The sequence below is a fragment of the Diceros bicornis genome, chromosome X (assembly GCF_020826845.1).
Source record: "Diceros bicornis minor isolate mBicDic1 chromosome X, mDicBic1.mat.cur, whole genome shotgun sequence".
NCBI classification, from domain to species: Eukaryota; Metazoa; Chordata; class Mammalia; order Perissodactyla; family Rhinocerotidae; genus Diceros; species Diceros bicornis.
The window spans coordinates 123,566,629-123,580,135 of record NC_080781.1 but is presented as its reverse complement, the minus strand read 5'-3'; the positions used below and the strand labels follow the sequence as shown (position 1 = coordinate 123,580,135).

Below are 13,507 nucleotides of genomic sequence, written 5' to 3'. Positions count from 1 at the left end.
ATGTCATGGAGGAGTAGGCCAGCAAGGGAGAGAGCAGACAGTAGAGCCTGGCAACTTGGTGGGACAACCACCCGAGTCTTGGTAGCCCTGAGGGCAGCAGTGTGATACGATAAATGCTGAAATCGTGCCAACCAGGCCAGTACAGCTGGAGGTGGGAAGCAAGAGCAAACAATACCGAGATAAACTGAATGCTTTCTATTTCATGTTTAGCTGAAGGCATACTGTCCATTATCCATACAACCATAAATTATCTTTTCAAGTTTCATAGTCTCCTGAAGCAGTCTAGATTAGAACGACTGAGAGGCAGAAAAGGGGCAGATCATTGCCTGCACCCTACCATGAAATATCTGTGTGACCTTGAGCAAACCTGTTGGCTCTTAGGACCTAAATCTCCTTATCTGAAAATGAAGAGGATTAGATAAACAGGGACACCGTATAAGGCTGTGCATGATACAGCCCTGGGGGAGAGTCATTCACATTGTAATCCATAAGAATGGCGCCCCCTAAGGTTGAACAGTGCACAACCTGCATAACCATACAAGGTGAAGGTGGTCCTGGTTAAGATCCATTCCAGTCCAATAGTCTGGGATTCTGTGAAATTAAAGATGTGCTTAAAAATGTTCTCTTAGGGGCCGGCCCCGTGCCTTGGCAGTTAAGTGCTCGCGCTCCACTACTGGCGGCCCGGGGTTCGGATCCCGGGCGCCCACTGACACACCGCTTCTCCGGCCATGCTGAGGCCACGTCCCACATACAGCAACCAAAAGGATGTGCAACTATGATGTACAACTATCTACTGGGGCTTTGGGGAAAAAAAAACTGATCAGAACCCTTAAAAAAAAAATGTGCTCTTAACATTTCACAGATATTAGTGACAACCAGAGCAGTGACCATTAACAATAAGACCTACATTCAGGCATTAAAGATCTAAAAGATCTAAAGAGAAGACTAGAGATAATTATGACAAAAGACCAACTTAATTTAAGAGATAAAATCAAATTTGATATTTCTAAAATTAGAAAAACATAAGAAATATCAGTTCTGTCAAAAGTCAGTACTAAGTCATTATGCACGTGAACATTTATTTTTAGTTTATTTTGGCTGCATTTCCTATTAATAAAATTATACGGTGTTTTCTCAATAAAAAAAAAGATGTGCTTAGTTTTTTTTTTCTTAACTATCCCTAACATATCCTAAGGTAAAATCTTTCCACGTGTTCCTTTGGCCAGATTGTATATACGACTTTTAGTACTTGGAGAAAGCAGGGCATGAGAATAATTCTTTGTGGCCCAAGGAAAATCTTACCGGACCAGGTAAACTAAACTTTAGTTAAAAGGAAAGATTATGATTTAAATTGTTCTCATCAAATACCTAGAAATATCAGCAGGTGATTACAAATCACACTGAATTCAAAAATTAGCTTTCTTCTTTGGGGTAGAAGAGAAAGGTGTACAGTTGGGAGGGATAGCACCAATTCTTTATTCAACAGATTTTTACGGACCAACTATGCTATGTTGGACAGAATGTTCCATGCTGGGGATATAGAGAGGAATGAGCCCTTGAGGAGCTCCTGCCACAAAGGAATAAGGAATGCAGTTATGGCGACTGAAAGAACAAATGACCAGCAATCTAGGGAGGGCTTCTCACAGAAGATGGGGCATTTGAGGAAGCTAATGGCATGAAGAGAAGATCATGGGACTCCCCACACTGATATGAGGAGCGGACGGGGCAGGCCAAGGGAAGAGAACAGAGAGTTCATAAAAGGATAGACTTCCTGGGGAACTGCAAGTAATTTGATTATCATTGCTCTGGGTACATGGCAGGAGGCAAGGCTGATAAGTTGGGCTCTGACTGTAAAGTGCTTTGTACATTATGCTCAGTAGTTTGAATTTTATCTGTTGGCCCCGATAATAACTTGAGGTTTTTAATTAGAGGAGTGGCATGATCAGATCTGTATTTTAGCTAGATCATTCTGCTGGGAGTTGGAGAATAAATTGTGGGGTGGCTAGGAGGCTGAAGCTTGAGGCAGGGAAACTGGTTTGGAGAATGTTGTAATAGCTTATGAGAAAAGTAATGAAAGCTTCAGCGAGGGCACTAGGGATGGAGAGGAGGTTGCAGATTAAAGAAGTATTTCTGAGGCAGAGTCATAAGAATTTAGTAGCTAATTAGAGGGATAGGTGAGGGAGAAAAGGTCATACATTAGGTTGAGGTTTCTGGCCTGGGTAGACCTGTGAATGGTGGGGTCCTTCACCCAGAAGCCACTTTACAAAGTTGACTTTTTTTTTCAGAGTTATTTCATTTAGCAATCTTTCTTCCACACTGTAAACTTAGAGTTACATCTACACAAGTGTTGAACTCTCGAGAGCCAGAAGATAGCGCAAGGCATGACTAAAGAAAAATTAGTGGACTACTTCATTTGGTAAAGGGCTGGGATAAGATTTGAGTACGACTTAAGCAAACACCCTATAACTCATCAATATTTGAAGTAATGTGTCCTGATTGTTAGCAGTCTTACTACTCTATCTGTCAGAATAACTGCTCTTTAAAATTTCCTTTATAATGTGGATTGAAAGCATTTTACAAATTGTTTCTGCACCTGAATCACCGGCATCCTGTTTTTAGGTCAACTCCAATTCTTTGCAGTAAATTGGACGATACAAGAAATTTGAATGCTACTCCTACATCAGTACTACAAAGTGTATGGTCTACATTCACTACCCAAAACAATAAACTTCTTGGTGACAGTCTAGCTCCTTCAAGAGAAGAACTAAATGTCCCTAAATGTATTCATCAGAACGCTGAAGGGGAAAAAAGGCCTACAGATTAATATAAATATTTAGAGAAACTTATTCATGTGACAAATTTCTTCCAGAAAGATAATTATGAAGAGTGAATGGGAGAAAGTATATGTTTATATTCTTCATTCATTGCTTGGAGTTGATTTTTTTCCTAAATGAATTCAGGACAGCCCATTTGCCTTTTTTTTTTTTTTTTTTTGCTGAGGAAGATTCGCCCTGAGCTAACATCTGTTGCCAATTTTCCTCTTTTTTTTGCTTAAGGAAGATTAGCCCTGAGCTAACATCTGTGCCAATCTTCCTCTATTTTGTATGTGGGTTACTGCCAAAGCATGGCCGTTGATGAGGGGTATAGGTCCGCACCCAGGATCCAAATCCGCAAACCCAGGCCACTGAAGTGGAGCGCACCGAACTTAACCACCAGGCCACAGGGCCGGCCCCCCATTTGCCTTTTTAATACAGTCTTTTCTTTCAAATTACTCCAAAGATATCCTACTCTTATGTCAGCAAAACCTTTACTCCTGATAACAACATCCATACATTCTTACGGAGCTTGACAGCTTACAAAGCACTTTCACACTTCACATTTGCTTATGACAACTCTATAAAATAGGCATGGGATTACCAGCCTTATTTTGTTTTAACAAACCAGGAAGAAGTAAGACTTAGTATGTCTTGTTTGTGGGGTTGACAGTGGTAGCGAGCCACACTCTGGAGTTGCACTACTACAGTAACCCTTAGTCACATGTGGCTTGAAACATGGCTAGTCTGACTTGAGATATAATGTAAGTATAAAATACACATGGGATTTTGAGGTCTTAGAACACACACACAAAAAGAAAATATCTCCTTATTTATTTTCATGTTGATTACATGTTGAAATGACAATGCTTTGAATATTTTCAATGAAACAAAATATATCACTAAAAGTTTCACCTGTTTCTGTTTAATTTTTAATGCGGCTACTAGAAAATTTTAAATGTTGTGTATGGCTGGCATGATATATCTATTGGACAGAGATGTTGCAGAGGAACCTGAACGTCAGGCAGGAGAGCTCGGCCTTGCTTCGGCAGACAACAGACTCATTATAGATTCTAAGGCAGGGGGAAACAGGATCAAAGCAGTGTCTCAGGAAGGTCAGTCTGGCGGTGACATATAGGACAGAGTAGAGAAGGAGAAACTGTACTTAGGAAAAAGAAGCTAGGAGGCTTAAACAGTAATCCAGGCCAGAGGAAATCAGGGCCCGAATTAGGATGGGAATGAAGAGGAAGGGGTTAATTGAGAAACATTTTAAACAAAGAAGAGAGGACTTGGTGACAGACAGACCATGGGCCTAAAGGAGAGAGAGTAGAAGATGATTACAAAACTTCTCTCTCTCCTCTTGGAGACCTAAAGGATAGAGGCTTAGGACAAAGAAGTAACCTGGGATGCGTGAAATTCTTTTTTTTTTTTTTTCAGTGAGGAAGACTGTCCCTGAGCTAACGTCTGTTGCCAATCCTCCTCTTTTTGCTTGAGGAAGATTGTCCCTGAGCTAACATCTGTGCCACTCTTCCTTTATTTTGTATGTGGGATGCCACCACAGCATGGCTTGATGAGCGGTGTGTAGGTCCGCACCCAGGATCCAAACCTGTAAACCCCAGGCCACTGAATTGGAGCATGCAAACTTAACCACTACACCACAGGGCCAGCTCAAGTGAAATTCTAAACTAAGAGCTTATTGTCTTCACAGGTCAAGTTTTAAAAGTCTCCCAGAAGTAAAATGATGATGATGATGGTGATGGTGATAAATAATAATCATAGGTAGTATTTATCAGCACCTACGTGTCAGTACCTCACTTATGCTAAGCATAGTATTTTATATGTATCCTTCTCATCTGAGCCTCATAACCACCTTATGAAGTAGGTGCTATTATTATTTCCATTTTACAGATGAGCACACTGAGGCTCAGAGAGGATAAGCAACTTGTCCAGGTCAAACAACTAGTAAATGACACAGCCAGGATTTGAACCCAGGTGGCCTGATTTTAGAGGCCACCAATTTAAACCACTGTACTAGAGATTCTTCTACCTATCCCACATATTCACCTCAGAACCATGTCTTGTTCTATAGCTTAAAAGTTCATAAATTTAATGGAATTTCCACATTTCATTTATATTTATTTATTTTTTCCCCCAAAGCCCCAGCAGATAGTTGTATGTCATAGCTGCACATCCTTCTAGTTGCTGTATGTGGGACGCGGCCTCAGCATGGCCGGAGAAGCGGTTCCTCGGTGCACGCCTGGGATCCAAACCCGGGCCGCCAGCAGCAGAGCGCGCGCACTTAACCGCTAAGCCACGGGGCCGGCCCATCCACATTTCATTTAAGCCTACTTTCCCTGATGGCTAACTGCAAACCAGTTGAGTGTGGGGAGCAGGGAATTAGCACTTGGAAGACTCTGGTCTATTCCTGACTGTAACTAACTAGCAAGCAAGTGGTCCAGAGTAAGTTGTTTTCCCCTTACTGGGGCTATTTCCTCATATAAGCAATGAAAATGCTGAAAAACCAACTCAAAGTTCCCTTCCAGTTTTCATATTCTATAATTCCATACCTCGTACCATCCTTTATATAAATCTGACTCACAGAAAGAAAACGCCTCATATCTTAATAAATATGTTAACTCAGGCCTGGTTTCAATTTGTATGGCCAACTAAAAACGTCTTTGAATACCAACAGCAAAAGTATGGGCCTTTCACTCTATCAACGACTTGGGTTCTTGCCCCAGCTCTACTGACTGGCCACTAGCCATTTATTCCCCACTGATATCACCACAGAAAGGATAGAATTTGCACTTCCTTCCTCAGAAGGGCAAAGCCTAAAAGAAATATTTTCTACTACCCTCTGCACCCTTATTTGCATCTTCTTATCTGACTAGTGGGTTTGGCAACAGGAAACTGGCATGCTCCCTCTAGGCCTGTTGCTAAAGCTCTTTCTAATTTTCTGGTACGTTCTCTGACATATGGTGCTTAAGGGGTAGGCTCTGCCCCTACAACAGACCTATGGGGAGGTCTGTCAACATGTAAACTATTCGGAAGCTTTTTGTGAACATACAGCTAGGCTCCATCCTCCAGTCTAGCTTTTATTAGGAATAAAGCTGTCATGTAGACCTCTGGCTAACTCCTGTGTCTCATTTCTCCATTGGTTTCAATGGAGGAGGGAAAGGTGGGGGTGCCACTTAGTGGCTCCCCTAAACCTCAGCATCCTAATACTTGTCCTTCCTGAACTTCAGCCCATTTTGGCCAGACCATTTCTCTGATTCATTGATTTTTATTTTTTAAAATAGAAGAACCCTTTTCTCCATTGAAACCTTGCCAGGAAGTATAAACAAGTAAAAGAGATAAAAGCAGATCAACTGTCCTTGAAGGGGATGTGGGAGTGGTGACAGAGTCCATTCTGAAAACCCCTGCTCTGTCTCTAAAGGTCACTGGTAATCTTTTTCTAAAATACAAATGACCTTGTTAGACATACATAATGTGTAAATATAATGAACACACTATTCATTTCCCCATCCAATGTAACTAGAAAACATATTTAGGGCGGCTGCATCTCCCTCCCACAAGAGAAGTGCCCCTTAAAAACTATGTAAACCGAATATTTGTCAATCAACAAATAATTAAAATTCTTTAGGATGACAGCTATTGAAAGGGAATGGTGGTGAATCTTTTCAAAGAGCAAAAATCATCCTTCTATATTATAGATTATCACAAGCCAGGCTCTCTCACACAGCGACAGAACCTCTGACTGGAAGAGTGCCACTTGCTATGTCCCTCTGACTTGGTGCTGAGCCACTGTACTGACCCGTTTTGGGCACTCACACTCAAGATCCTATTCGGACAGTCCCCTGAACAGCAGTTCAGTTCAGTCCAAGTCTTCATGGCTTGTTAGCAAGCCCTTCACAATGAATAAAAAGCCTCGCTGGAATCCAAAGACAATACATGTTGCTTCCCTCTCCTTGACACCACTTTTTATCTTTTATTAAAGGAAATGAAATCAGCCTGGTAATATTTGCCCTTAATAATCCCATATAGAGGGCTATCCTGGACCTTGGGCTCTTCTTGTAGGTGGTTCCACACTAGATGATTAACAGATTTGAGTATTTTCCCAGATGTTGCAAGTTAAAGCCAAAGAGTCTAAATTTAGCAGGGCCATCATTTCTCTTGTTGAAAGATAAACTATTTTCCTTTTTCCATCTGCTCTCCACAAGTTTAGGGGAAACTTGCTCTGCAACAACGCAGACAATTTGAATAAACCAATTTCAACAGCATTTTTCAACCCACAGATTTTCTTCTCCAATTTAACATTCTATCATCTTTGTCATCCCAAACTGTTTTTGCGTTGGTAAACTGACCAGTGGGGCAGAATGACATGAAAAATAAGAAGCCCTGCTTTTCCAATCTACTCTGTCTCCTGAGGAGACAAATGACTTTTCCCTTGGTCTTTGCCCTTAGCCTTATACGGAATATTTGTGCGAGTGAAAACTTTTCAACTTCAAGAATTTTCTTCTCACAACTAAAATGGACTCCAATTCTGATAGATATAAGACAAGGTTTTCTTGCCCTCTTAGGTAAACAGAACACTGTGACAGCTGAATCACCTTAAAATGTTCAAATGTCTTTTAAGTGTTTACAGCTAGTACACCTATAAAGGAAGTTGTTAAAATTGTGAAGTACACATTACGAGGACACCATATCATTAAAAGAATGGAATTGTCTTGCTTCTTCTACCTCCATTTAAAACTCTCTTCTTGCATTATATTTTCTGACCCTATCTGATGCATTTTTTTTCCCTTAATACTCTAGCAATTTGGCCTGATTTCACTTTTTTTGTGGTTTTCACTTGACTCAAGGTACTGATACACTTATAAGTTCAAAGGAGGCATTCTATTATTCTGTGCTTTATGAGTACTAATATAGCTTTTTCTTATGAAATTACTTGTTTTAAGAATAACCAGTTTTCTTGGATTCCTTTTTGTCAAAGTTACTTCCCCAGGGACACTTTTTAGTGTCCTGAACTTGCTAAAATGCTCAAAGCCCATTTTATTTGATTACATCAGTTCTCTCCCTGAGAACTCTGAATGCTATCATTCTGTGCTCCAGCCCACCAATTTTCATCTACACGCTTCAGGAAATACTACCAGTCAAGACAACATAAAAGAATTTTAGCTTACTTGAGTCTTCTACTTTTTAACAAAGTTCTTAAGAAATTGACCTCCTAATATATTGCAGAAGCTTATCTGACAGTCTGTGGCCTACTGAATTGTTTTCTCAGCAGATGGTTAAAGACTCTCATGACCACATATTTTTAAGTAAACTGGGCAAAGAAATAATTCACAGTTTGATTCTACTGATACAAAGTTCACCATTTTGTGTTACCAGTCACTTTAAAATACCTAGTATGAGTTTTTTTTAGTAGATAAACAATTATAAGGATTAGTCTACAATATTGCAAAATGCATTTATGAGCTTTCAATTCCCATTCCAGGGAATTAGGATAAAATTATGAAGTAGCACACCTCTCAGAGTTCACTTGAAAGCTCGATAAGATCAAAAGAAATTTGATCCTCACCAGAGGATGCTAACATGTAGAAACCGAATTTTAGAAACTTTTCTCCTTTGTCCGAGAGTTAATTGCACTGTTATTGGAGGAAAAATACCTTGGAGTTGCAAAAAATTTGCCAGACTCGGTCAGATATAAATGTTGTTTCCTCTCTCACTCTCAGACCATTTCAACTGTACCTACTGACCAATAACTATTATTAGAAAAAAAGCTACTGCGTGGATCATATGTTCAATTGTCTAGATTTTGAGTTCTGATAGGAGATATTTTTATGAACACATACACAAAATAAAAATTAACAAAGAGGGCCTTGTAAAAATACACAAGGACAGGAGTGAGACTAGGCCACCCAAACATTGCAGAAACAGTTGAACACAGGAGATAGCAGAACGGCCATTCATTACTTTCTAAAGATTATATAGCATCTCTTTCCTCCAGATGAATTTTTAAAAATAATTCTCTCAAAACAATTTTATGAACTGTTTTTACATTATAAAAGTAACACACATTCATTGATAAAAATCCCAACAGAAATACAAGGTTAGTCTATCTCTTCACCAAACTCTCAGTTCCACTCTCTAGAGGTAACCAGTGTTAGGAATCCATCCTGAATGTTAAACTGTTAGCAGCAAACAGAACCGACACCAACAAGATGGAGTGACATTTACCAATAAAATGGAGCGACATTTACCGATTTAACCAGGAAGCGTGTGCTATAGCACATTAAACACGTACAGGGACTGTTTTCTAAAATTTAGAGCAATTTTGAAATCACCCCGAATTCATGTCTCAATTATTCTACTTCCTGTCTTTCAGTTATACAATTCTCTCCTGTACTTTTTTGGAAGGAACAGTGGAAATAATCTAGTCTAATCCCTTTATTTTACAAATAAGAAAATTGAGACCATAAAAGGTCAAGTGATTTGCCCAGGGTCATGTATCTACCTAATCAGTAGCAGACTGTGGCTAAGAACCCGGGTCTCCTGCCTCCTAGTCCAGCACTCTTTATGGAGGTGCTAAAGCGACACAATTTGCCAGATTTACATGACAGTGGATGGTGTGATCTACCAGACAGGCTATTCTAGGACCACTTTTTAAAATCTGATTTTTATAAAAGTACCTAGACTTAGACTTCTAACATATAGCTCAAAAACATCACTATGAAATGGAGTTTACAATGTCTATACACATACGTAAGCTTTTGAGAAAAATGGAGAGCTTTGCTCTTCACATCTTCAGCATTCTCCTACAAGAAACAAAACAGGAGGGACTCCCAACTTTCTAATTCCACGGCTGTATTAAAGCCTAGATATTCTCCCTAGAATCCTATTGTCTACTGTCTAGTTATGTGGGCTCCCTTCTGCAGAGACAAATGCAAAGAGAGACTGGGGCTTCTGATTAAACAGCAGTGCCTCCAGGCAACTTCAGGCCAATTTAAATCAAAACATCTTGGTCTAGTTCAGGCTAATCAACCACTAAAGGTCATACTCCAGCTCCCTCCTCCTTCCTTCTGCAACTTCTCATCATTATAATAGCACTTTAAAGCACCTTCTGTCACATCCTGCCCCTCAAATCACATCCTTAATGGAATGCTTTCAGTTCACTTCCAGCTCTCCTGGCCCTGTATCTCCTCTTCCTTTGGCTAACTGATGTTCTAAGGGCAGGCACCAGGAATGGGCAGACAGACTCGGGGTGGAAGAGACAGGTCTGGCTGAAGCGCAAGCCTCCTGTGGGGAAAGGAAGGGATATAAGTGTAGACAGACCCATGGGGAAGATCCCAGAGAGCTCAGAATGGCATCCAGAGGCATGGGGAGTCTGAAGGCTTGGGAGGGGGAAGCAATGTGATGAAACCAGCTTTTTTAGAAAGTTGCCAGTTGGTGTGGGTCGAGAGTAGGAATTTGGGAGGCACTTGGGAGACCACGTAGAAGGTTGTTATAGTGGTCAAAGCATAAAAGGTCAGGACCTGGACTAAAGTGATGGCAGCAGAAATCGAGTTGAAGGAACATATATAAGAGACACTTCAAAAGGATGAGAGATGGGCCTTAGAAGAAGACAGAAGGACAGGATCAAAGCTGAATAATGCTTAGCTTTCAATCCTGGATGACTCAAAGATGGGGAATATGGAAGAGGGGATAGGCTTTAGAGCCATAAGGAGGTCTTTCTGACATGCTAGTTATGGGCTGATGGCAGGATAGATAGCCAAGTAGAGATGTTCTGTAGTCAGCTAGAGATGGCCTGGGTGAGAAGCTGAAGATGGAGAGGCATCAGTGCAGAAGGAATGTTTGAAACCATGAGTGAGTAGGGTGCATTCACCAAGGGATAGAATTTGGAAGATAGGGCAAGCATCATGAGAGAGAGGGGTGAAGAGACAAAACAGAGGAGGTGATAAGTTTCTGGAAGGAAGGAGTATTAACAGTTTCAAAAAGTAGTCAAGAGCAAAGAGAATAAAGATTAGTAAATTGGCCCAAGTAGCTATATAGTAAATCTTAAGACCTTAATAAATCATATACACTTTTCTCACTAGTACTATTCCTTACTTGCACAAACATAAATGTTGAGTCTTTTGTTCAGTAACATTCAAATCCAGAGTTTGGCTCTTGGTACTAAGTTTACTAAACTATTCGACCTATGGGATATCAATAATGAAAGAGTAACTGTCATTAATGAATAGTATAATCAGGCAAATATGGTTTAAGATAACAGAAGTCTATTTTTTCTATGAATATCTGGCACATCAGCACAAAAGTCTTCATATAACTTTTCTCTGGTTCAGTGGCTGAGTTGGCAATGTCTCCATTTCTTCTCTGAAATCCACCCCTTACCACCCTAATTATGCAGGAAGAAAAAAAAACTATCTGGCTATGGCAGGGGCGTGGCTTGAGGAGAATGGGAGATCTGGATGAAATGAGGATGGCACCATTAGGTGAGGCACGGGTTGATACACAAAACTCTGCAAAGGTAGTAGTGTGCATTCAGGCCTTTTGCTTGTGGATTAGAAGAAACTAAATGGTGACTGTGGAGTACACTGAATGTCTTTCTTCTCCCTACAAGAAAAACATTGATCAGGAGATTGATAAAGTGAAGATGGCAAATCAGTTTCTGGAGGCCACTAGATAGCCCAAGACTCCCCTGTTGCTTTTTCAAGCCCACTACTCTTCCTATAAGGCCTACTCAGCGTAAACCATCAGTCCTCAAACTCCACCTCCAACATATACATACTCTCTCAAGCTCCATCAACTTAAGAGTCCCAACAATTCCACATCTGTCCCTGAGTAGGGGCATAAGTGTGGCACATCAAAGGCCAAAGTGTTCCACAAACAAATACATCATGATATTCACCTAGAAATAGTCAGAGAAATAATAAAAATGGTAACACTGGCAGTAATAATTTTCATTCACTGAGTGCTTGCCACAGTACCAAGCACTGTTACACCAAAAGCAACTATAAATAATAGAATGATAATTCTGTCTAAAAAATTCGGTTCCAGGACATACATCATAATGAGAAAATACCAGTGAGAAGTTATTAAAAGGAATGTTCTATCATGACTGATAGGAAAAGTGAAGTGGCTCATTACTGAAGACTCTGGAATAGAAACAGACCTGGGTTACTATTCAGCTGTGTTGCTTAACCTCTCTGGGCCCGGGTTTCCTTATCTGTTAAATGGGGATAATAATAGTACCTATAACTTAGGTTGGTTAGGAAGATAAATGAAATAAGCACTTTACATTCATCGGCACATTGCCCTGTACATAAGCATTACTCAATAAATGTCAGCTGCTATTATTAGAAAGCTATTATATTATTGTTCATTATTACAAGGAAGTAGATATAAGTCAAATCATATCTGTAAAAGCCAGATAAAACCTTTGACTACAAGATGGGTTTTAGGAGGATCCAAAACTAAGGCTATTTAAAATGGTTCCACCTCCTATACATGCTATTCACCAGTATATCTGCACTTTCACCCCCCAGAATTAAACATTGTATTTATTCCTTAAATGGGAGCCATCACAGGAACAAAAAATAACATAGTCACTTCTGTAATCCCCATTAAGAGGACTGAGTTGAGAGAAAGTATTAACCACAGGAGCCCTCCTGTTGTGTGGTCCTGCACCTTCCCCCTCTTTTTAATGCCACTGATGACTTCCCATGATATAAAAGAAGAGCTCTGCTAGGGAAGGAACATCAAGAAAGCCCTCCTCAAAAGCAGTGACACAAACCCCCCTTTGTTTCTTAGGTTTTACACTATGCCAAGCTAGAGAATTTATCCTTTATCCTACTTTTCTTAATGAATACTGTTCCTGGGAATTCTTCGGCCAAGTAGCTATGTAAACCTAATAAGGGGTATGTTACATATTTCTAATAACAGTAATAGCATGGAACATTTAGTGCCACTGGTGAGCACATATTACAAACAGAATTCTGAGTTACTGTAGTTGTAGCAGGAGTTCACATATATATTCTATTGTACTTAGCTCAGGAAAAACTTCCAACCCAACCAGTTAGATTACCAACTGCATCCAAAACTCGAAGCAACCAAACTGGCTTTCAATACAAACAAGAATAGGATGCCTTCATATTTTGCCCCAGGGCCAAGGATTATCAACCCATCAACTCTGAACTGTATGATAACCTTTCATGCACAAATGAGTCCATTAAGTCGGTGTTCATTTTAAACAGAACTTGGAAAGAAAGGATCCGCTTTCAGAAACAATTTCTAGGACATGAACATCATAAATATCTTGAGAAAGAATATATACCAACACTGCTGTCTAACAGCTATACAGTGCAAGCCATATATGTTATTTTATATTTTGAAGTGGCCACATTAAAAAAATAGAAACAGGTGAAATTAATAATTTATTTAACTCAATATATAAAAAAGTATTTAAACGTGTAATCAATATAAAATTGTTAATGAGAAATTTTATATAATTTTGTACTGTCTTCAAAATCGAGTGTTTAATTTACACTTACAGCACATCTTCTCCCCCCGCCCCAAAGCCCCAGTAGATAGTTGTATGTCATAGCTGCACATCCTTCTAGTTGCTGTATGTGGGACTCGGCCTCAGCATGGCCGGAGAGGCAGTGCGTCGGTGCGCGCCGGGATCCGAACCC

The 13,507-nt window shown here is 40.0% G+C and overlaps 1 protein-coding gene across 7 annotated transcripts in view; it reads right to left on the bottom strand.

The window, feature by feature from the left end:
• Positions 1 to 13,507, bottom strand: part of INTS6L (integrator complex subunit 6 like) — a 53,608-nt gene that overhangs the window by 30,148 nt on the left and 9,953 nt on the right. The gene's annotated exons all lie outside the window — the stretch shown is intronic.